Here is a 26,990-nt window from a genome sequence, read left to right on the forward strand (position 1 = left end):
CCTACATAATTATTTCGACGTCTAAACCTTGATTGTGTTTTTTCCGGATAGTTTAATTAATAATTTTTCATTAATGTCCCTAAGTCCGAAAAAAGTTATGAAAAAAAAAAAATAAAAGAAATACGATAAATTATAATTAAGATTAAGAATCGTATACATCACAGCTATTCTGAATAATTCCGAGCAGTCTCTTATAGTTTCCTTTATAGGAAATATAAATTTTATATTTCTTCAGTCGTACACATAATTATCTCTTTGTTTTCGAAATTACGGTAATACGTATAAGCACGAGGGCGAAGCGTGTCCGATTTGTCTCCTAGCCTGTCTCATGCAGAAGATAATTAAACGAAAGCGATGACGACGAGGTCCACGAAACTGACGCCGAGTGTGATGTGGAAGTAAACCGAGGTGAACCGGGCAGATATAGCGTTGATACTCGTTCCTTAAGAGGAGCCAGGAGATTTATGCCACGCGCGGATTTGTGCCCCTGACGCGGAATTAATCTTTAGTCTCCCTCCCTGGTCCCCGCGGAGCGAGAAACCGCTCATTACTGTATCTGGCTTTGTAACTACTGTTGTGCAACCGTAGCGGATATAACTTCTCGAGCTGTCTGAGATTGTTACGAACTAATCGCAGTCTGCGACTCATAACTGGGAACCGTGCGGATGCCATGAGTTCAAGCTATCGACCGACCCGAGAGTTCGAGCTATCGACCGACAAGGACTGGAGTCCTTCGCGTACGCAATGATATATAATAATTAATTAAATCTTAAAGCGGACACAGTGGTCTTAAAGATAATATCTGTGTACAGAGCTGCCACAAAATCGGAAATGTATAGGGAAATGTATAGGTAAGGGAAATTGAAAACGATTAGGGAAATCAGAAAGAAATCAGGTAATTTTGCATACTTCAGCAAAATCGTTCTTTTCGTGTACATTTCAATCAGTCATTTTTGTTAAAACATTTTTTCCTAGTGTTGCGAATCTCATTGGAACCTACGCTCTTCCGTGTGTTGTAACATATATATGTGTATTGAACATATATGACATATGTATAATATATATGTATTCCAAGAGTTAAATTTATACAGTAAAGTTTAAAATTACGGTGTATCAAACGGTTTGTTCTTTTTTTTTTCAGATCACGAACTTTTCGGAGAAATTAGTCTACCTCGGCGGACTTGTTGTTGGTAAGTAATTTTTGAAATCCTTCGAGAGTCGCGTCTCCAACTAGTACGAAACTTATCCAAAACGAGTCCCGACGGTGTGTAGAAAATATTCTTTCTTCCTTTTTTCCCCTCTTTCCTCTCTTTTTGTTTTATGCGACATCGCGCTAGCGCGGAAAACTTTGTTGCACCGTCCATGCCGCCGCCTAAAAGAGTTTCGGCTCCTCGCGGGAAATTCGCGGCGCTGTCGTATTAAGCTTCTCCCATTTGTGATAAAACGTAATGGCAGAAAAGCTTCTCTCGTAGCTATTAAGACGGAGCCGCGATTACGCTTTTGCGGCTTGATTAGCAAGGAATCCTTTTACCGTGTCGTTACTTGGATGAAAAATTTTTATTCAAGACCAGTATGCGTTATTGTAATACCAAAGTACTGCTCGTTCGCACTGGGAAATAGCGTAAATCAGGCGTTTCTTTCTGGCTCAGCGCCCCTCAAAACTCGGGAGAGAATCGAATTATACTTTATTGTCGCCATGCGCGAACATTGGATCTGCAGGCGTCGTCTATAGATTTTGAGAGACAACACGATCGTGGTTGAACGGACGGGCGATCGAGCAAAGAGGATGGAAGGTGGATTCAGGACGTCGAATATTGGCGATGTCGTGCCGAGAGGGATGGGGATACAAAGGGGGATGACGAAGGTACGCGCCCGGAATCGTACCCAAAATTCACAGCACGTGCTTCTAACGTAGCTCCCGCAGGAGCCCTTCACCTGAAGAGGTTACTAGCTATTTTTATGTGTACCTATATAGTTATCGAAAGGGAAAGGGATGTAAAAGGCTGAGACTCCGAGGGACCGTTTCCAGCTGGTTGGATCCAGCCAAAGGGACCAGCACAATAAAACACTTAAATTTTTATTTCGCTAGATGTACGACAAGTACTCGCTTGCCTTCGTAAAATCATTGTTTTTCATGTCAATTCTTTTTTAATACACCCTCGCTAAAACTTTTAGAGCGAATAGCCATTCTGAATAGTGAAACTTCTTAAAGATTGAAAATTGAGTTACTCTTTTCCAAAACTGGTCCAATTTTCATTCTTTAAAATGAGATTCATTTAAAAAAAAAAAAAAAAAAGTAAAGAACTTATGATTATTAACGAAGTTAATTTTTAATATTGCAATAGAAATAAGATCTGATCTCTCGAATACATCGCTTTGCTGCTATCGAAAAACCCCTCGTCCGAGCGTTAGCTTTGAATTTGGCGTTTTCTTCTGATGCTCGAGGGACATCGTTGCCAGAGTCTGTCGCTGATGGTGCTGTCGAATGCCAGGAACGCGCGTCTTTCCCTCACGTTTGACCTTTTCGGATCTGGGCGCGAGACGAGGGAGGAGGATCAGAGAGCGCCTCTTCGCCTCAACGATTCTCGCCGTCCACTGTGTGCCTGGTAATGGCCTTTATGTAACGCCCTGACATTCTCGGGTGGCTGGACGACCTCCATAATGCAGAGCATATAACGCTCCGTTCTTACGCCGCAGGATCGCTTCTTCAATCAGGATCTACGAATTCGATATCCCAAGCGGACAGTCGAGGATAGTCGAGGAAAGAATGCCAGATTTGGAGTTACAATATCGGGTTAAGGGTCGAGCACACAAAATGGGGTCGAAGGGACATGTAATGTAGGTACCTAAAATGTTGCTCTTGAAGATTGGAGATATCACACGGATGAAACTTGATGGATTGATATAATAAAGTTGGCAGAAAGGTCAAACGAACGAGTAGTTAATTAGGTCAAAGATTAAAACTATAGTTTAGTAAAAAGGAATTAAAACTAGTTCTTTATTAATATACAATGAACGTTTCGAATATACCAAGTCTTTTTCAGTTAAATAACGACAGAAAATAAATTAAATTAATGGTTTGGAAAAACAAAAAATAAAATACACGAAACCTTAATTAATATAATTAAAATGTTGGAGAGTTGATATAAAAATATAAATAAATTCTCTTTCCAACATTTTATTAATTAATTGCTCGTTTTGATCTTTCTATTAATTTCATTATGGATATTATTGATGACGGATTGGAATTCTTTTTTCGCAAGATTATCTTCTCGAATTGTATGCAATACAACCTTACTGTCGACCACTGTGTGCGTTCCTATTATTTCGCTTATGTTATTTCTATTAAGACTCGTGTAGAAGATTGACGCGATTAATCGTAAACGCATTAAAGGATTATCGTGTCGCGATGAGAGAAAGAAAGGGGTTCGCGCTTAGGAGCGAGATGTACTTCGGTGGCGAGACGTCGAAAGCCCGCGTTAATTAAGGTTTCTTAGCAGACGAGGCGGAGCAGACGACGCGTGTGTAATTGTGCATTCGCCTGTCGGCAGCCTCGTCGTGAAGGCTTTGTCCCGAGAAACCAGACTGGATCTTAAGACCTAGGTTCGCCCAGCACGCCTACGGACAATGGCAGTGGAGGTCTACTCTACAATACAGCCCTGCTTATAGTATTTCTGAAACGCGAATTCTGCTTTCTCGATATCATCTCTCCCATTTCTGACTCTCGTAGGTGGTGATTCTTCTATTTCTTTCCTCTCTCTGTCCATCTTTTTCGGTAGGTATAAACGCATCGATCGACATCAGATATAATCGCCGATAAATAAAGTTGATAATAGGCGACGTTTGATAAATAAAATTGAAAATTTTTCATTACCATGATACATATTAAAAATTGTTCTTTATTGGAGAATATTTATTTCTCACAGAAATTTCTCTGATGATATATTTCTGTATCCTAGTAATGGAGTAAAGTATGACTCTTTTAACTTCGAACACGCGCATGCAAGCATCTGCTAGGAAAACAGCAGCTGCTAGAGGTATTTCGCGGGAGATACGGGGAATCGGTATATCAATTTAATGAAAATCAGTACCTCTGGAGGCCAGAGGACTTTCCTCGCAAGTGTGATTGATGAGGCGTGCTGCCTGAGCGCATTCATTGTGAGAGTGTAGATTAGCGTTGCTGTCGACGAAATGTATTACGGCGGTATGTCGCGAGAATAATAAATGTAATTTAATGTGGCGCAAAGCTGGTACGACTCTCAGTGGATCGCCAGGTCGTATACATTGCGCATTACGCGCGAATATTTGCGTCGTATATTTGAAAAAGAGCTAAATAGACACGCGCGCAGAGAAATGTCGCGAGATGCGGCCATTAATATCATAAAAATAATAATATAATTACAGCAGCAATTAAGAGTAAAAATATGAAGTAATAAAGAGGAACATTTTTCTGGAATTCTAAAATAATTCGAAAAAAAATCGACGGGGCTATTAATTCTTTAGATAATTTTCTATGAAACTTTTTTACAGCAGACCAATGATGTGATCATTCGTCAACGAGATAGCGCCATGTATCCAAGAATACGAGATCTGCGACAGAAATACATGAGTAAATCTCGATAAATTTGTGCGCGATAAAGATCAGGGTAACGGTCGAGAATTGGAATTGTTGATTATATCCTGCGGTATGGTAAATCATGACGACGTTATTTCGGAGGAGGTTGTATTATTCGCAGATGCGATCTCCGGCGTTTGGTCTCCGAATCCCTTATCTATATCACCTAGTGATATCGTCTTGCAGAACGTGCACTACCGCAACAGAGAAATAGCAAGGAGCAAGTTAGATTTCTCGGTAAACTTTCTTCCTTTGCGCGTGAAATTAAATTGTCATGTTGCGCGAAAGCGAAATGACGTCTAGCGGTTAAATTATCACGTTACGAAAAATTCATTTTATGCGGTTAACATTAAATATCCATCTGTGAGATATACTTTGTGCGCGATCTTCTTCCATGATATCTAATTTACACTGTTAGATGTATGAAAAGAGCAATATAGTAACTCAAGCCTTTACGTTAAATATTTGATTATTTTTAACTCCCTTAATATATTAAAATGTCCATTTCTGTAATTAGTTTCAAAATAAACATCGTTCATATTAACGTATACACTTAGTAAATAATAAATTAAATTTGAATCAAATTTGATACACTTTCTTAAGTTATCACCATCGTTTTAGTCAAATTAACCTATATACACACTTAGTAAATAATAAACTATAAATTTGAATCAAATACGATACATTTTCTCAAGTTGTTTATCGCCACCGTTTTAGTCAAATTAACGTTTTAGTTAAATTAGGAGCAATGGCGACCTGTAGAAATGAATAAAAATAACTCCAATTGCGTGTGGGTGTAATCTGACGTTAAGAACTCAATAATGTACCTTAATAATAATGTTTCGAGATGTAATACACGCAGTGCGTGCTATATTACAGCTATATTATTTCCAAGAGTTACGCACCAATAATATCATGCTGGGCCTCCACCCCTTGTCGACGATCTTTATCGTGCATTCTCGTCGTCGACACTTAGGTCGCGCTATATGGAAACGCACCCTCAGGATTGCTCTTATCGGCATCTATCCCGTCGTACGTCGTACCGACGCCCATTCCCCATCCTCCTGGTCTTATCTCGCGGCAACTCGCGTGAAAACCCTCTTTAGTCCCGGCGTTTCTCCAAAGACAATACCCCCTAAAAAGGTAACAAATTTTTTTAGTAGCTGCAAGAAGGAAACCTCGAACGAGCGCTGTACGAGCGAGCTTTTCTCATAGTTTCCGTCACATCTTATACTCTTTCCGCATAAAAACGTCCTGTAGGTACGTAAAGTATACGTACGTGTGTATATCTGACTGCGGAAGCTTTATGCTTAAACTTGCAACATTTTGTCAGATCGCATATGAATATATGAGTGTGCGTGACGTTGCTCAAAAATTTATGCACGTTGTACGGAGTTGAAGAAAGGAAAGCATACAGAAAGGACGATTTTGCTAAAGTACCTAAACATTTAGCTATTACAGATCTGAAAATAACTTTGTTTGGAGCATCAAAATAATTATCTAGGAAACCCAAGTAATGATGAAAATCCAATAAAAAGTTTGGCTAGAATAGAGATCTAATTTTATATTAGGACTATCAAAATTATTATATAAGACGTTCAAATAGTTGCTAGAATGTTAAAACTTTTCGCAGCGTAGCTTGAGATTTCTATAAAATAATTTTGATGATTTAACAAAATTATTTTTAGATCGGTATTCTCTTAGATACTTTAACTTTTACTAAAATCGCGTTCTCTCACGGGAATATTTTATCTTCCGACAAATTCTCGCTTCTCGATGAATTAAAAGTAAATATACGAAAATCATTGTTACCCAACAGCCTCGGGCGAAACATAGTATAAAGTTTTGCGGAATAAATGAGAGTATCGTTAAAGGGAATACGATAGCGCGACGCCAAAGAAAATTGCAGGGAGAGGCAGGTCAAATTAGCTATTAATAATCAAGAAGTTTTCTAACGGGGCCGAGTGAAATCAACGCTCTCGATAGCATCGCAGAAATACTCTCGGTCGCGTTTCTGCCGAACTATCGCGGCGATGGTCTTCCTTTCCCGCGCTACCAGCCACGTCGGACGAGTTCATTACGGTTGCAATGCGGCTAACAGGATTTCGCTGGTTGTCGTAACGAGCTCTCCCGAGTCGTAATTCAAAAGTTGATTCGAGTAGCTGCAATTTATTGCTCCGCGCACTCTGGCCAAGACTTTTTCTCGCGGAAAAGGTCGGGGGCGGTGGGCGGGCTGGACGTGGTGGGACGCGAAGCGACAGGGACGAGGAAACTCGTCGCCGCGATAAGGGAAATTGCATTAAACATCGTGGGCACGTGCGGAGAGCGCGAAGAAAGGAAGTCCTCCAGGAGTCGTCGATATCGGGCACCCTTGCTGCGAATTTGACGCGCCCCCAGGTTTGTTAATGCAGGTGGGGACTCGCGAATCGACCTCTCGTGCGACCTCTCAAATCGTAGAATTATGGACGAAATTTTAATGACTCTGCTCAGAGTTAAGGGCGCTTTTGAACTAAATTGTCCACCATAAAACATTCAACGAATTTTAAGCGGAAGGACGCCGCTCCGTTTCTTATTACGTGTGACATGTTTAATGTTATAATAAAATTAAAATAATACCCATATATAGAAAACTTTTTGGAATCAAATTGAAAAGACTTGATTTTCTCAAAAAATTGTGGATTCTGGTTGGGTAATTTATGAAGATCTCTGAAGTATAGTAAGAAGTAATTTGAACAGATCTTATTTGATCTTCCCAACGTCTCTTTAAGTATTTTCGATTTATTTTGTATTACAATACTTTGAATATTTATAATTTACAAGTATATAAATATTTATATTAAGAAATTTAAATACTCGAAGTGTTTCAAGGATTCTATTCAAATTTTTCAAGTTACAAGAATGTTTTAAATAGAACAACCTGTATTTGGAAAAATTTTGGCAAATTTCTATGCACGTATTTTTATATAAATTATACATTCGAATTTATTCTTGACGTGATTTATATTCTAAAGTCTTAATTTCTCGTCTTGAAATGTGTACATAAAATATACAAGTTTCTAATCTCGTAATACATGTAACATGAAAATATTTATCTTGCGTTGCTAAGTATTTATAGCATTGCTATGAAATAAAATTATTACGATCAAGTAAGACATATAAAATATTGGAAAACGGAACGAGAGCGATGATTTCTTCAAGCAGGTTGAATTTTTAGATACATAAAACATACGAATCTAGAAAAGAACGGGGAGAACGTTGCCTGATCTGGACAAAGATTTGTGGACAAAGATTTCATTCATCAAAATTTTCGTGGACGACATGAGTGTTATCGCGGAGATAAGACCTCGTTTATTCGGCTGTATGAGAGAGTAATAGAGGAAGTGAGAGAGAGAGAGAGAGAGAGAGAGAGAGAGAGAGAAAAGACACACGTCTGGTGGAATCCAATCGATAACGGATTACGAATTGCATTTGGCTGGATCGGAAGTTACGATCGCACTGGCACGATGGCTCGGCAATCCTTTTCCGAACTTAGCAATCCGCTTAACTTCGACTGCAGATTCGACTGCAAAACTTATCGGATCGAACCGGCGCGGCGCAGCGCGATACGAAATCGCGTCCATATATATAATCTGTACGAATTGTAACACACGGCCGATTCTCGTTCCCGATACCCAGGACGCAGATATATCCGCTAAATGTAGTTTTCATGACTTCGTGCGTACATTCGACTTTCTCTCGATTAACATTGTCCATATTGCGACGAAACGTTTTCGTTGCCATATAAAATCGTGATGAGAAACATATATGACTCTTTATTGCGGTCGATATAAAATTACCTTTTTTTTTCCATATCTATAACATCAAAAATCTTAATACTAAGGGCTATAGCACGCAAAATATATAAGCGTGGTATATCTAATATATAAGATCGTCTAGACCCATGAATACGTTATGTAAATCATGGCGATTTTATGCTGGATGCTTATTGGTCCAGTTTATGGACGAGCTTATGCTACATGAAAAGAATGGCTTCGCTGAAATATCTAAAAATTTAGCTAGATATAGATCTGGAAATAATTTTGTCGGACGATCACTACTCAGTAAATAATTTTGCAATAATATTGCAAAAAGTTTTAACGTTTTAGCAACTAGCTTGAACGTCCTACATAATTATTTTGATGGTTCAAACAAAATTATTTTTTAATCTGTGTCTAACTGAATTTTTAGACTTCAGCAAAAAGCGTTTTTTCGTCTATGCTATGATTATGCATTTTATGCGATATTATTTTATCCTTAAATCCTTAAACACGTGAAAACTTTTTTTTACTCAAAACATCAGATGTTAACGAACGTAATATTGTTAAATTCATAATGTAAAAGTATATCCAGTTTGAGATATTTTAATCATTTCTATAAATCGCAACTGCTCCTATTTAATATGTCGTTAATTGAACTAAAATTTAACTTTAATGTAGAGAAAATATATTAAATTTGATTTACTAAGTTTGTACGTTAATGTAGACATCGTTTTCATTAAAACTAATTACAGAAATGTATTAATTTACATGCATATTATTTTTGACATACATAAAAGTTAAAGGTAAACAAAATGTTATTTAATTCAAGAGAAGTTACCACCGTTTCTTGCACATCTAATAGTGTAAATGCAGCCAAAGCAAAATGTATATATATTTTTATTACTAAAAAGTTATAAGCAATGAAAAAAAACAACGGGAAAAAATCTATCTTTTCGATAAAAAAAAAACCTCAAATCTTAGAATCTGACGAAGCTGCGCTCTTGTTTCGCGGGTCCCGACATAAGTACAATGTATCTGCAAGAATTCCTGTGCCACACGCGTCGTTAGAATTTCATTAGGAACATATGTACGCGCGGTCGCCTCGCCTCGCCTCGCCGTCCCAGTTACATCCTTCATTTCCGGTCCTGGGCGCGTTTCCTGCGCCCGCGGCGGGCAGATAGCGCGTGCACGCTGTTCCACATATATTTCCGGCATTCGTTCCCCGGGTTTCCGCTCGAAACGGGGCTGGAACACCCGAGAAATCATACGCCTTCCTATCGCGGTATGTGCAATGTGTGCACGCGCGACGCCGCGCGACGCCGCGCGACGCCGCTCGGCGAGCTCGGCGAACTTTGGCCGATACGTTATGCGAGAAATGACATCGCATTTGAGAACTTGCTCGCGAGAGGAAGAGATCACGGAGGCTGTTTGCGACAGTCGCGACGTGACCAACGATCCACGTATCGATAAATTTTATTACTTTGAACCGCGAATGGGAGAAAGAGATCATCGTTTCCCCTTGCGGTCAATGTTCCCTCTTTTGTGCAATGCTCTTCGCAATACTGGTAATGCTCAGTAATACTATACGGAAGGAATGCTGCTGTAGTATCTAAAAATTATTTAACTATAAATGAGATCTTAAAATAATTTCGTTTGACCTATCCAAATGATTATGAAAGACGTTTAAATTAGTTGGTGGAATGTTAAAACTTTTTGCAGCATTGCATTGAAAAAAACAAAAAATTTATTAAATCCATCCTACATGTTTCTTTGAATATATAGTACTAAGTAAACATTTACTTACAGTAAATAAATATTTACTCAATGAAAAAATGATAATTAAATCAAATTAATGGTTATTGCATCAAATAAATATATATTTATTATTTAATAAATATCTATTTAAAACTATTCAAACAAATATTTATTAACATTGAGTTTTTTTTTCAGTGTGCTTATTACACTTTAAATTTCTTGCAGTGAAACCTCACTCAAAGAAAGTGCAAATACAACCACCCTTCACTTCTTGACAATTTTCACTCTTTTTAGAGTGATTTTCACTTCGAAGAAGTGAAATCTTACTTTTTTTTTCGAGTGAGATTTCACCTCTTCGAAAATTCACTCTGAAAAGAGTGAAAATTTTCATTCTTTTTCAAGAAGTGAAATATTTTTTACTTGTTTTCAGGAGTCGTTGTGTTTCCACTCTCTTGAAGTAAGATTCTACTGCAAGAAATTTAGAGTGTATATTTAAGACTTTCACGTAATTATTTTGACGGTCTAACAAAATTATTTTAAGATCAATATTTAGCTAAATCGTTATATACTTCAACAAAAGTTAAAATTCGTTCTTTCCGCGTGGATTTTCAAGCCTCCTTTCTTTCCTTTTCGCGATAAAACAACAGGCTGAGCACACAACGATCGCGAATTTTAGAATTTCAGACCGGGTAGGACCACGTAAAACGCGCGGGGTGAGATGATTCATAGCGCCTACGGCCGCTTCTCCGGTGCGAGTTACCTAACTCGAATTTACGGCGAAGGGGGACTTCTGAACAAATCGAACAAGACAAACAAAATAGCGGAGCGCCGAAACGCGATAACTCGATCCGCGAAAAGTTTTCGCGAAACTCTCTCTCTCTCTCTCTCTCTCTCACTTACTCCCCCACTCACTCACTCACCCACTCATTCACTCATTCACTCACTCACTCATTCACTCGTGAATGCGTCTCGCGCAGAATACTCGAGTCAGACGTTCGCCCTGATGCGATGAGAACACCATCCAGGCACCGGGAACAGGCACAATCGGAACGGCTTTGCGAGGAGCTATTTTTATCGCATCCTCTCTCCGTAAACTCCGCTCTCGCGCGGGCGGCATGTGTTATCTCTACCGCGTGTTGGACACGTTTCGGAGCTCCACGTCCGCCCGAAGAGTTCGCCGACGAGCGGATCTTCCGAGAGAGTAACAGTGCGAAGTGAGTTTGTTGTATGCAGCTCTCTTGTTCGAGATCGACAGAGGAACGAGCGTCGTAATGTGCATTCGAATAGCTGAAATTATCGGAGAGGAGAAGAAAAGTTAATTCGCTTCAAAAGACAAGACAAGCTTCTTGATGCTTCTCGATGCTTCGTGCGAGCCGATCACATTTTCTCTTCATAAATAGTCTGTATAAAATAGTATAATTTTGTGGATATTATTGTCAACCCTCCACCGACGACAACATGAATTTTAACTTTTCCGTTAGCAAGCACTGTTAAATTTGTAATGTCAAATTGTACCTAATTTCAGTAATTTTTAATCATTTCTGTAGGTCGCCACTGTTAATATATCGTTAATTTAACTGAATTATTTTACTATATACGGGAACAAACACTGATATATGATATATTCAACCCAGGCAAATTTTGCTTATAACTTTCATAAAAATAAACATATTGTAAAAAAATTTTTTTTTTCCAATTAAAATATCAAATATTAAAAAACATAACGGTATATTATTAAATTTGTAATGTCAAATTATATTCATTTCGAGATATTTTTAATCATTTCTAGATCGTCACTGTTCGGTAAATCATTAATTTAACTCAAATGTAGAAATTGTATTAAATTACTATGATTAAAATTGAATATATCATTTACTAAATGCATACGTTAATATGAACATTGTTTATTTGGAAACTAACCACAGAATGAATTAATTTACTATTTTGACATACATGTTAAAAATAACAAAAACAGTTAAAAATAACAAAATATTTTTTTCACTCAAGGGATTCGGTTACCATTGTTGTTTCTTTAATAGCGTAGGAGTCTTTGAAAAACAAAAAAAATTGTTATTCCGAATTATATAAAAAAACCGAAAAAGTTTGATATATTTGTTTTTAACAATAAGTTTTTACTATAATATTATGGAAATCGGCATTTTACTTATTGTTTACAGATTTAAATTTATCTGAAATTTATAAAATTTATTAAATTATCGACGGTGCTTTTAAAGATCTCGGTTGCAGGTGGAAGGTTAATATTTTTAGATGTCTACATTAAAATTTTTCCCTTTTAAATCTTCATACGCGACAGAAATATAATCGATTAAAAAATTACAGAAACTTGTTTAATATGCTTGTCGCAGTCAGTTTATGACCAACGCTTTCAATAATGATGGTCACGCGTTATTAAAATTTTTTAAAACATTTTAAAGAAATAAATGCCATTTTATATAAAATTTTAAGCTACACTAATAGTTGGATACAATAAAGTGAAAAGCTCGCAACTACTGGATATAATTTTATTTACTCATATTATCCAATAATTTATTAAACAATAATAAAAATTCTGGCGTACTCTCTAAATCTGAATCAGTGGATAATCAGAAGTTCAATTAAAAAAGGAAGAATATTTGAGCGCTATATAACTAAAATACTGATATTTTCACATTAATTTGAATCTTCCAATACCATATTTATTGCATTAAAATAAGATTAGTTAAATCGCATAATAAAGATTAGCTAAGTTAGAGATCTCACATTTCATTCACTGATTTAGAGAGTATTCATGCAATAAGTCATAGAAAATTTACTTGGCAGACAATTTATTATATATGAACCTGTAAATTTGGAATTTAAACGCTCGGATCCGAAGGAAAGAGATTCCTTTGGTCGCGTCTTGTTACCGCAACAAGTTCAAGCGTGGTTTTGAGATATTCGTTGTCGCTCTTCATGGGATAACGTTCAAAGGATACCTTTCGCGTTTAAACGCGGGATTTGCACGAGAATAATAGAGACCACTATGCCCACGAGACTTATCGAATAATTTAATTTGCGCTCCTTCTTGTAGGGAGGAACTTTTCCAGTATATGGCGGCTGTTAGAATCACCCCGATCGTTTTACGCTGCGCTTTTAATCTTCCCGCCGAGGTAGATAGGCGCTATTGCGTGTTCTATCAGCTCACTTCGTTCTCACTGACATTATGCTAATTGGGTTAAAAGCCTTCAATGGAAAGAGAGAAAGAGAGAAAGGCAGCACGATTGTTACACATACTGTGCTCTCCATTTAATCGGCCCAGCTAAGAGGCGACGATATATATGAAGAGCTTGAATATTCATACGGAAGTAAAATGTCCCCCTCTTTCTCATCGTCCGTCGTTTTATATTATCTCGTAAATTTTACAGAATGCACTTTTTGTCGCGGTGTTGAAGCGACGTCTCGCCCGAAACTCGGACGTCAATGTAAAAGAAAAGGGACGTTTAACAAATCGCAGAGTGTTTTTAGTAGATTAAAAACACTCGAGTTCTAATTAAAGTTGTAGAGCCTCACGTGCAATTCCAATTAGGTGGAACGGGATTCACCGCTGTGCGAAATTCAAGAGAAAACGCTCTAAGTAAATACCGCGCGTTCCCATCTAATGCGATTCACGCTTTTTCATCGACCACTCGGAGAATTCATTAAGACTGACCTCACGGCGAACTTTCGACGAAGAAATTTTTGGTTTCTCCGTAAGATCTTCCTCATTATTTATAGCGGCACCTCTAGGATGAAGTTAGCACGATATTCTGTTAACATAATAAAATTAATCTAGTAGCACTTTTCGTAATTCTATTGTTCCTTATAAAAAAGAGTTTCGCATTTTTCATATACTGAACCATCAAAATTACAAATATATGTTAACTTTATGAATCTAGTTCTGATACTTTTCTTCTAAAGTATAAGAACAATATAAATATTTCCTTTTAGTTACAGTTCCTGTTAATACTATTCAAGCATTACCAATATATGTGATTTGAAAACAAAATTCCAATAATTACTAATTTTAATTTCACGTTAAATATAGGAGACAATAATTTCTAAGCAGAGTTTCGCTGCAATTTTTTCAATTTTTGATTTTTTAGTATAAAAAATGCAGAACTCTTTTTTTATTTTTATAAGGAATTATGAAAAATGTTATTGAAACTGTTATTTTTTTTTTTCATATTAATAGAATGTCATGTTAACTTCACAGATTCGCACAAAGTTGGATCTTCTTTAAAATCAAAATTTTTACTTTTACGGAAAATTTTGCAAAATTTCCTGGCTTTTCTCTGATTTCCTCAACCGTTTTCGATATCCTTGACATTTCTCTGATTTCTCTGATTTAATTAGAATTAGTCTTTGGGAATTATAGCGAAGGAATTCTTATGTCCAGCGATAAGCGCGACGATGAAAAGCGCATGAGTTTATCGCGGTCAATTAAATGCATCATGCGCGCAATGCCGAGTTGCATTTGCAGCGTTACTAGTCACGAGGCAAAACGTATTATTCCGAAACGTACATGCGCTTTAGATTCGCGTATAATCGAGAGGAATGTCTGCTTGTCTCGAAGTCGAGTCGGAAAATTTAACCGTTCGTAACAGGTTGAGAAATGGAACATCACCGAGTTGTATCCAAGTTGTATCCAAGTTGTATCTAACAGACGTGCGCTCGTTCGGGAATAATTAAAACTGATTTATTAGCATATTACGTCAGTAGGTGTCAGCAAGAGACGGTAAAAAATTCTGTTGCTCTAGACGGATTAATTAGGCAAATATTTCTCAAACATAGAGAATACTTTTACTGCACGAGGAATAATAATTACAAAAAATGAAAAGTCACAATGACGAAAGATGTAAAATATATCAATTTAAGGAAATTAAATAGGAGCAGTAACAAATTGAACAAATGTAAGACCTTGGAATTCCCAATTATTTCTATAATAAGATGCACGATAAAAAACATTTTGTATTTGTATTAAAAATGGTTACTCTTGTTAAAATTTTACGTTTCGAATTTTTAATATATCCGAGTGCTAACTTAGCGTAATATGATTGTGTTATTTAAATATGTTATTAAATTAATATTCAACATTTTCTTAAAATAACACAATTTATAAATAAGTGAATAAATAACATTAAAATAATATTTCTTAAAATATAAATTTTAAGATAAATGAATAAAATGTGTTAATTTAGTATATCATATAAATGTTAATTTTAATTAAAACATAAGATTGCTTATATTAAATTGTGTCAGTGTTACGTTTTTTTTATATTAATGTTACACAATATTTGCGTTACTTTCTAACATATTTATCTCGTGTTAAATTTAATACAAATTCTTCGACTGTGTGGACGGCAAATTTGAACGGTGCCAATTTTAATTACTTTAAATTCCAACAAATTAAAATTCAAATTCAAATTAATCTTTGAGAATTGGGACTAGATTAATCGGACAATGACAAAGGTCACGTTGCTGCTGTTGCTGAACGAGACCGCGGGTTTTCGGCGATTCCCGGCGCATGCAGTGCGAACGAATTTGCGAGGGAGAGAAGAAGGAGAGAGAAAGGAGGTGATAAGCGACCCGTTAATTTCGTATAACTTATCCGCGCCCCCGAACTCCGCGGCCGTGCACGGCTATATACGCGAAAGCGACCATTGAATGCCACCGGAAACCGGTTTAAGCGCGCCGCTCGGGGACACGCTCGAGTGTGTGCATTGCAAAATTTATGCACGCGCCACGTTTGTCGACGCGTTCGTACAAAAGCGGTCGGAATTAATTGCCGTGATTAGACGACGCGTGCACAGAGAGAGGATCGCAATCGGGACGGAAACTGGGAAACTGGGAAACGACACAATAGTCCGAGAGGCACGGATCTCTAATCTTCTTTTAGAAGCGATCCGCGCGTCGTATAATATCGGATATATTTCGTACGTATGAAAGCTTGCGCGAGATCTGCGACACGAGAGTTAAAATGGAAATTATGTGTCACCTATGCATTATGTTGCAGGCTTGTTCAAAAGCTGTTCTGTCTGAATATATTAGAGCGAGAAACAAGGAATGGTGTTCCAGTTACGAGAAATAATAGCTGCGTTTAACAGAAAAAAAGCAACTTTGTAACTGTTGTAAGATAATGATTGGCTTATATATTTTAGGTATAATGAAGAATTAAGGGCGAGACCACCATGTTAAACCTCTGTATTAACATTATAAAAGTTATATAATAATAATTATATAATAATTGTGATACGATAATAATTATGTAATAATTCCGCTTGAAAAGACGAGAACGTTATTTTAAAAAAAATGATTGCACGCGTGTTGCGCAATTAAAAAAAAATTGATGTTTCTGCGAGCAGCGAGTTTCATATATAATCACGATAAATATTTAATTTCTTTGATATAAAGGAATTCTTCATATTCGATCGTAATCCATTTCGCGATAATACTGCGCTGTAATACTGCGTTTTTAACGACTTCATTTGACTATTTATACGCTCGAATGTAAAGGCGACCTGTCGTTTCGCCTTCTCTGTAAGCATAAAACTCGTGTGTTCGCGTGGCACAGATATACGTGTCCCTGCTAAATAAGGAGTGAACTGATACTTTCGTTTCGCGTTCAGTAATATATACGTTTCAGTGCGAGGAGATAAAAACGGATAAAAAAAAATTCGCGTTCCTCGAGAATCCATAAAATTCTAGAATCTCGCAGAAGCGAAATACTTGAAACAAGTAATTATGATTTGCGTACATTGTTAAATCTACAGTGTCAAATTTAACATGGTGAATCGCCATTGCTCCTACTAAATATATCATTATTTTATACTAAAACGATAATTAAATTTGACACTACATAGTGTTAAATTGACACTGTACAGTGTCAAATATAATCATTGTTTTAGTATAAAATAATAATAATAACTTTATTACATTGTACAAGCTTGTGAATTAGGTTTACAGTTAATCCTAGTAAGCCATTATTATTTTTGATCATACCAGAATCTGTGAAACCCTGCAACTTTGTCGCATCATATCTCTGGACGTATTTTTTAGCTCAAAACGTGTGAAATTTATACCTCGAAGTCAGACAAAGACAGATAAATATGAATCAAATAAATAATATCTTATTTTCAATTAATTACAATGCTTCAAGGAAATGTAAACAGCAATGTAAAAAAATTGCAAAGGTCCGTTGGACTCATTAATGGTTTGCTAGGATTAATAGTAGTATATTAGCAGTGGTAATGGTAACAACAAAAAGCAAGCAAAAAGCGAGGCGACAGTAATACTGTTGATATAGCCTAACCAGTTATAAAATTTGATTTGCATCGACAATGTTAATGAGATAAGATGAACTGAGCAGCAGAATAACGATGTAATTGAATAGAAGCAGTGGCGACTCACCTTAGATTAAATTTGACACTATAGATTTAACACAGTATGTATTTTTCCGTGTGTAGATAGATCAACTTATCATTGATTTTTCAGCTAGACATGTTTTCCTATATTGTATCTTACATATAGTCAGAGTATCGCTGGTACTATTACGATGCTGACACGGTAAGGTGCAGAATCTGCGGCGCCTGCAGTCTCCAGCCTGGCGTTCGCGTTTTCACGCTAATTGGAATGCAATTGCGACGAAATCGGCCCAACGGGCACGTACTCTGACGTGAACGGATTAAACGACGGTCAGCTCTATTTTGCGGGCAAGTTCGCGTGCGGCTTTACACCAACGGAAAGTTAATCCGCACCGTTCCCGCAGAGAGAATCGGCCCCATTTACCCGGACTCGATTTCGGATTACGTCTTTGTTAAGAGAAGCTGCTCGCTCCTCTGATGATGCAACGGGAGTTTCGCACTTTGTCAAACCCATGCACAATAACATTAATGAAATCCTAAAGTCGTCTTTTACCGATTCACACCTTTTTGTATCAAAATTGTTTAACTTTAACTTACTTGATTTAATTTATTTTTTGTCTTGTTCTAATTTTAAGATTTAGAAAAGAATAAATTAAAGAACAAATTAAACCGAGATTAAAATTAATTTACATATTGGGAGAAATGAACAGTATAGGACTTACATTATACCTACATAAAGTCAGAGTATAGATCTTTGCATAACACATAGTGCATAAAGCATAAGAAAATTAATCATAATCTTGTATTTCATGGAAAGGAAGGAAATGAAGAACTTTGATTGGATCATTTTCTCATGCATTATGTATTATGCGTTATGCCAGACTTTGCTCTCACTATACGATTTATGTGTTTCATTGTTACATCATTATTATTATACAATGCATCAATATTGCATGCACACGTACAAATTTTTTAACTAATCTCTCATATTAGATACACTGAGAAAAAAATAGCCTAAATTTAAATAAATATTTATTTGAATACTGCCAACTAAACATGTACATACAATAAATAAATATACTTATTTAATAAAAAGAAGTGATTGTTAAATCAAATTAATGTTTTTTTTTTGTACCAAATAAATATATTTTTATTTTTAATAAATATTTAGTTGGTACTATTCAAATAAATATTTATTAAAATTTAGGATATTTTTTCTCAGTGTATTCTAAGCCTAAGTCTGAAAACTCAACATAGTTTGTTCATGTAATTCCTAGTTCAAACCAAGATTGTTTTATATATACAAAATTTGTATATAAAGCAAATATTGTTACAAGTCGACTCCAGAAACGAATAACAAAACTTTTTTTCATTTTGATATAAAATCGAACAGTTTGGACTACATTACTGTTATTTATATTTTAACTGTGTATGTGGAAAAGAATTTTTAATCTATAAAAGCAGTTAGAAAAATACTTCTTGAAAAATAATCACAGGTAAAACACGAATGACTATAAGTTCCTCTTAAGAGTTGGATCTTGAATTGAAGGAAACACATTTATCTTTATCGTCCGTAGAAGAAATCTGGAGGTATAGGAAAAATACAATATATACTTTTATCGATAAAGAGGATTTTTAAAGCGGAAACATATTTTTCACAAAAGTTCTCGAAGCGTGAACGCTACATAGAAAAAACTTTACTATACAATATTTGAAATATTTTTCGCGAAGGCCTTTCTAAAGTTTTCACTCTATCGTCGACATCGCAAAGGATATTTATTCAAAGTTAGAATAATACAAATTATAATGCTCGTACTCAAAATAAATGCATATTAAACTTCGTGTGCGACTAACGGCGTTTTTAACTTTTATCTGCGAGATACTCTTGCTAAAATATGAAACGCATTCGTACAAAGGAGACGACTCGCCCATTTTACGATTTGAAATACAAGACAACAGGCTCTCTCTCTTTCTCTCTGTCTCTTTTCACGCAGGAAGAAGTTCTTCCTGTGTCTTTAAACGAGACTACTGGCATGCATGGCTGCGTAGGTGCTAGGCCAGCACGCGTGCAACTTGATGCATAATGCATTCGGGTGCAACGAGTGCAACGGAGCAACGCCATGTGACCAAATTAAAAGAGAGGGATGAAAAGGGAGATTTCTCTCGAGGTATTCACATCGTGAATGTTTCTTCATATCGAGTCTCGTGAATATTTTTTATGCTTTAATAATTATGAATTATGTAATATCTTTTAACTTTATTATTTCTCCATATACGATAGAGAACGCCAACACGATCAAAAGGTGAGATGTTTCGAATAATATATATATATATATATTCTTTATTAAATAATACATAAACTAATAAGACTCTCAAGAATATGAATTAAAAAATTGTGAATTATCGGGCGGCTCGAATAGCTCGATAATTCACAATTTTTTAATCTTTATTCAATCAATTTATTTCAGATATGTTTACGATTTATTATTTCCTGTTTATTTCTCTACTTATTTATTGAATAATAAAGATTTCCAGTAAAGGAACGCTAGTATGTGATTTTTTATTTTTTTATGGTTATTTCAGTGTATATTTCTTCTACGTTGAGCATTTTTTCTACGTTAAGCACTTAAGTATAACAGATAATTATTCAACGAATACCGCTTGACCGACCTGCTGGTACTCTGGCCGTGGTCTCTCCCGGATTAACTCTAAATCCAGCTTAGCCGCGAGCTTTCTTTGAATATATTCTTCTACCCTTTGCAATTCCACGCTGCTGTTCGTTCGTCCGGCGCGATCCGAAGTCTAGACGAACTTTTGTGTAATATCGGAGCAGTCGCTCTTCTTGTATATTCAGACAAACGACGAGATCATTCTACCTTGAGAAAATCACACGCTTTTATCTCCCTTTCTGCTGCCATCGCGCGATGAGAAACGAGGGAAGCGCATCTCGCAGCCGCTCACTGTCTATAGGCGACCAAAATTGCGCCGCCTATTCTTTTCTGATGTAAACCGCCGTAATTTTCATCGAGAAATTCATAGGTTTTTTTTTTTTTTTTTTTTTTTTTTTCGAAAGCGAAATAATGATTGAGGACAAATCAGAAATATATAGATCTTTCGATTGTGATCTTGAAATAAGATGAAAATACAAAAGTGAGCAAATTCACTAGATGTTAACTAATAAAATCATGAGGTCTGTTTTCTGTAGCTGAATTAGTTGAAACTCTTTTGGAACTTAAGAAATATATGTTTGGCACTTGGCGAAAGCGAGAAAGAAGGTTCTACTGCAATTTTGTGGTGAAATAAAAAACAGACCTATTGTGGAAGAAATCTAGGAGCTATTCATACACATTTCTAGTTAGCTAATTAATTAATGACTGATGAGAATTAAATACCAGATATCATCGCGGTAATTTAAATAAATCACCGTCACATCATTATTCTTTTATTTACATATTGTTCTGTTTTTACTTAATTATGCGTGTTACATTGTCAATTAGGTCTATTCCGCGTGGGAATTACAGATGCTCGCCTTTTTGACAGTTTAAATATGTCAATTTGAATGTATTCGCATCTGGCAAAATTGTACGAAATTCGTCTCGAGAACGAGCACACCTAGTTTCTTCCACATGAATGAAATTACAAAAATTCAAATGAATTTATTCACCTTTGTAATTTTCATCTCATTTCAAGATACACAATTGACCTCCTGAATGTGACGATGAAGGAAATAAAAATCTACGCGTATATTTCTTATACAATATCGCGTAAATGCAAAACAGAGGAATGAAGAACGAATCTACATATAGACAAATATTTCTCATCGCTGAACGCGAGAAAAAAAAATTTTAATTGCCAAGTAAATTAAGAATTTAAAAAGTAAGCTCCACGAAAAAACGATCTTGCCGTTTATTATCGTCCACATGGTTTGCTGGGTGAAAAAAAGACCATTTCTTCAGGCTCCTGTTTGTCCGTATTTCTCACGAAATGAATCGTGCTACCGTTTATCGATGACGGCGTATTTCTTTTTTGCATGTAAATGGATCCAGCGCCTATATTCGTTGATTGAATCCAGTTTCGCGGCCTCTGCCGAGGATAAATTTCGCGTTCACCGAGGTCGGTACGCGGTGTTCACGCGGGGTGGGGAACGGAAATCGATCGGTTAGGGGTGCAAGACAAGGGAGAAAAGCATAACGTGAGAAAGGAAACATCGGGCGCTGTCTCCTTTCCTCCCAGCCCCCTTTGTTCGCTTACAACCATGACGTTTCCAACCCCTTTTTGTCTGTCGCATACGCGGGGAAGTAGGCTCGCTATTTGAATAAAATTATTCAAATCGTCTTGCATCGTTTCAATTTTTTTGAACCGGATGAAACATGTAATGTGACATTCCCATGAAAAAAAAAATGAAAGTAGGCAACACTCCTCTGTTATTAGCACCCAGAGAAAAGGTTGCTTCGTTTTAAAGAAATTTTCTTTGATATACGATTGAAGAAAAAAGTTCTTCGAGTTGTGAAAAAATTTCTTTGATTTAAACGTTATTTTTTTAAATCAAATAAAATTTATTTATTAATTATGATTTGAATTTGTTATTTCTTGGATTTGAATATAATCTCTTCAAATCGAATAAATTTTATTTGATTTTTTCTTTGATCGTAAAAACAAAGAAAATTTCTTTAAATCGAAGCCCTTTCTCTGAACCCATCGTTCGACGAACAATCTCCATAGAATCGTGTTTTATTGTGGCAATCAATTTTTCAAATAATATTATTTAAATTGTGGATGTTTTATTTTTTTTTTTTAATGAATAAAATATGTAATAGACATTCCCATGGAAAAAATAAAAATAGGCAATTCCTCAGTTATTAGTACGTGGACTTCCGTCAAGAACAGTTCCATAGAATCGTGTTTTATTTATTATAACAAAATTATTTAAATTGTTTTGCATTTCAATTAAACAAAATACGTAACAGATGTTCTCATAAAAAAATGACAGTAGACAGTGTTTTTCCATTTCTTGGTTAATATGTAAACTTCTATCAAAAATAATTTTTCTCATAAAATGGTGTTTTATTGCGACAATCAATTTTTCAAATAAAATTATTCAAATCATCTTGCATCGTTTTATTTTTTTTTAAACCGAACGAAATATGTCTTAAATGACATTTCTATATTATAAGAAAAGAATAAAAGTAGGCGGCGCTTTGTTTGTCAACTATTACTGTTATTAGTATTGTATATAGGTCTCTTCCGTCAAGAACAATTTTTCATATAAATTCGCGTTTTATTGCAGCAATCAATTAATTTTAGACATGATCAATATTTATTTATTAGACATAATCAATTTTTATTTTTTATTGAACACGGTCTATACATATTTAATTGTACGAAAATATCTAAAGTAATTGCTCTACGTGAAACTATTATCAAAGGCGTGAATATTTCTCTCGCATATTTCCGGATATGATCCGTAATTTGTCATCAGTGTCGCGATTAAAATATTAATTACCTCCATTAAATACAGTCCAGTAGAAAATAAATGGTTTCAATTTCGGTGCGCACTTCCTCAAGGAGTTTAATTAACTGAGCATGGTGAGGATTTTCTCGTGTGAAACAGGTTCTCGCTTCGTCTCGTTTTCTCGTCCACGGCTACGGCGTATCATTCGGTCATAATGATCGCCGGTTAGGGGAAAGAGAGAGACAACCGAGGGGGTTGTCAACGTTAGTTCTGGTTGCATCGAGGCGACAATGCAACGCGCGCACATTGACGGTGTCATCTTTATGGCGTTGTGTGCCTCCGCATCTAATAATAAACGGGTCGGCGGCCATTGTCGGAATATAGGTCGTGCCTTGTGGCATTTACCGAGGCGTTTACGAAACGTCAGTTTCATACGTGTGTATGTGTGTGTATGTAAGCGTGCATTTACCTTACCGCGAGTTTCCAAGTCCCGTGGTTGCTTTACAAGTCTCACGGTAAATGTCGCCGAAATGAATGAACCGCGAAGCGCGACACAGTTATCAACTTTGCGCCCGAACAAGCAAGTTTGGTCTCCGTCTCAACGCAGACGAATAAATCATGATGTAAGAATACTAAGTATATAACATTCCCGTGGATGCGCAGTAGTTCAAAGAATGATGACACTTATAACCAATCAGAAATTGACCTCAAATTTTATAAGCCAATATACAAAGTCGCTATTAAAAATTTGCCATTGATTAGAAATTTTCTCCAAATTATATTTAACCATTGTACACAAGATTATAATATATCTGCCATTCTTGTATCATGTAATAATATATAATTATAGATGTAATAGGACTGTACATTTCTTGTTTTTAGCATTTTGTGTTCGGTTAGAAAGAATTGAACATATTAGCTCTCTTCAACTTGATACTTTAGAAAGAAAGAGGGAGAAAGAGATAGATGTATAGATAAAGCGTTTATTACTGTTCTAGGATAAGCATTCTAAGAAAAACTTACTTAAGAAAAAGTAAATAATAACGTTCAAGAATAAAAAATGCAAAATAAGAAAATCGACAAAGAATTGGCGCCAAAATTTGGAGAGACTTAAAATATGGAAATTAGTAAACACAGGATAAGAAAATTTACAGATAAGTAGAATACTAGCACAGAAATTTAAAGAAAGTATTACGCGGAGATAAAAAAATTAAATTAAATAAGAAATAAAATTAAATAAAATTAAATATAATATGGTACAATATAATAGACAAGAACAGAAAGAGCTACCTCACTCTTTCTAGTCCGATAATGACAACTTCATAAGAATCTATTCTTATCTATTCTTATTACGTCTATAGAATAAATCAAGACAGGAAATACCTTGGAAATGCCCAAGTAACGATATTGTAAAAACGAGCGATGATCCTTTTTTTTTAAAAAAAAAAAGAATATGCCAGACACCGTCGCAACTCCTTTCTCGATGCTGCTAACATTCGCTGAAATTCGGTCTCACGTTTCAGGCGGACGAGCCGAGAGAAGCCGTTTATCTCCATTAATTTCAAGCGGATTTTACTTTTAATAGAATTTTAATTTGAGTCTTGGCTACGGAAAGATCGTAAGCAGTCGTCCAATTAAGAAAATAGAGGGAAATATCGGGCTGCCCGCGATTGCCTCTCACAGCGGATAAACGCGAAATTTATCACGCCAGTTTCCGGGTACGAGTTAGATTTGCGGTCCTTCGTCCCTGCGTTCGCGGGTCGACGTGCCGAACGATCTTTCGTTACATCCACGTATGCACATATATGTACAATATATGTACGCGTATCGGTCGACGTGACAGTCGGATTTGTGGCTTTCGGCGAAAACCATTTTCGCGTTTTCTCGCGCAACACATTTTTCCCACGTTCCTGGAGGAAAGGAGGGACAAAAAATGGGAGAGAGAAAGAGAGGGATCGGTGATAGCGATGGTCAAAAATGGTCATGTGGCAATTTCGTCGCGCGTAACACAATTATACGCTCCCGGACATGTAATCGAATCGATTCGTGATATGCCGCGGGAACGTATTTATAATTTATCAGAACGAGAGAAAAAGAGGGAGAGAGGCAGAAAAAGGGTGCGCTTTCTTGCAGAACGTACATCTGTTACTGGAAACGAGTGTCAGCAAGGACAACTGAATTGTCCAAATTTTATTAGAATTTACAAATAGTTTGACAAATAAGAGTAACAACGTTATTTGAACGCAAAAATTTTTTTCATTTATTATATATTCAAAAGCTGTTACATTCTAAAATCGTCAGACGTTTCAACCTCAATTAGGGTTATCTTTAAATTTTTGAATAGTGTTTCATCAAGACAAGATTTCTTAAGGAGCATTTCTTGTCTTGATTTTCTTGAAGATAAGAAATTCGTTTTTCTTGACCATTTCTTGGCATTGTATTTCTTATCTTAAATTTAAGAATCTTGAATTTCTTGAAATTTCCTGATTTTTTTAAGAGCCTTTGTGATACAAATTGAATATCGAGTCGTTTCGTAATTTAAATTCATGGTTTAAAAGTGTGCCTATAATGTCTATTATGCACAAATCTATTAATAAAGATTAAAAATATTTCTCAAATTATCATTTTTAATATCATGAGGTTACTGCCAAATGTAACTCTATTTCAGATTATTAGATATAATAATTATTATTATTATTATTACTATATATTTTAATCATTTCTGATTTAATTGATACTAGTAGAAGTACGCAAATGTATATACATAATATACTTTTGTAAGTAATCTCGCAATATTATTAATTTTATATATATTCCTTTACATAAATGTAAAGGTTAACATCTGATACAATAAGGATGTATCGGTGAGTAATTTAATTTGGTTAGATCAGGGACTTCACTTTTTCAATAATCGATTTACACTCTACTCATATATTATTTTGCTATTTAGTGAAAATGTATGAATATACATTTCTATAACCTGTTATAAATACCAGTAAATACAATTGAAAATGTTGCAACCTAACTTATTCAAAACTTTTCAAATCAGAAATAAAATAATAAAATATTAAAATAATAAAGTATTAAAAATAAAAACTGTCGCGGAAATTCAAAAAATTTCAAGAAAACTTAATTTTGATAACAATTTCTTGTCTTGTCTTGAAATCAGTTTCCAATTTCTTGTTTTGGTCTTGTCTTGATTCAAGACAAAGCCAAGACATGATTTCTTGAATTTCTTGATTTTGATGAACTATTTTTGAAGATGCAAATCTCACGCTCAGTCATGATTAATCCCTCATTTGTACAGTACACACAGTTGAAATTTGCGATGTGAAATTTTAATTATATTAATTTAAATAATAAAAACCATGAACACAAGACATGCCCAGATTACACAAAAATTAACAAACGTCAGTTTATATAAAGTCAAAGCCATTTGAATGTGGACGAGTTGCGAGGAAGTCGAAGAAAGCTGGTTTCCAAGTAAAAAGTAAAAATCCTCGACGAGCTCCTACCAATAAAAATCATTAAACGCGAAAAGGTTGCGAGAGACCCGCACTGCTCTCCGTGATACGGTTATTTATCCCTCAATGCGATATAAACGCATCCGGCGGAACGCAATGGGCGAGGTCGTCGAACTTTCCGTCGTGTTAGGATTATTAATTATCACATTAATGGACAGCGCGCTAATCTATCTTGTTAAACGGAAGACCATCTTAAGTTAATATCGTTTTACCTCCGGGCAAAATCGCGCCAAGTTGGGATACGGTAATGATTAAAGTCTCGGAAGGAAGGCTATCCAGCCTCCAGAAGACGCGCCTGGTTTAAAGATTAACACTGAGCGAATCAATTAGACGGTTAGTTGGACCACTTAATTGCGACGAGGATCGGGGAAGGGCCGGAAAATCTTTTAAAAGTCTGCTAGAGATATGTCGCGCATGATATATCCAAATTACTCGCGTAAATGCGAGCTATGTATTTAAATGGCGATG

General features: G+C 35.8%; 1 protein-coding gene across 3 annotated transcripts in view; it reads left to right on the top strand.

Moving 5' to 3' along the window:
* LOC105148301 (S1 RNA-binding domain-containing protein 1) overlaps positions 1 to 21,952 on the top strand; it is a 103,691-nt gene extending 81,739 nt beyond the window's left edge. For all 3 annotated transcript variants that reach the window (XR_015547188.1, XR_015547186.1, XR_015547187.1), the window contains one exon: positions 1,142 to 21,952. The gene's annotated coding sequence lies outside the window, so the exon portion shown is untranslated. The remainder of the gene's footprint in view (positions 1 to 1,141) is intronic.
* Positions 21,953 to 26,990: the final 5,038 nt, after the last annotated feature.

Source organism: Acromyrmex echinatior, chromosome 13, assembly GCF_024713525.1.
Source record: "Acromyrmex echinatior isolate Ae372 chromosome 13, ASM2471352v2, whole genome shotgun sequence".
In the NCBI taxonomy this organism is placed as follows: domain Eukaryota; kingdom Metazoa; phylum Arthropoda; class Insecta; order Hymenoptera; family Formicidae; genus Acromyrmex; species Acromyrmex echinatior.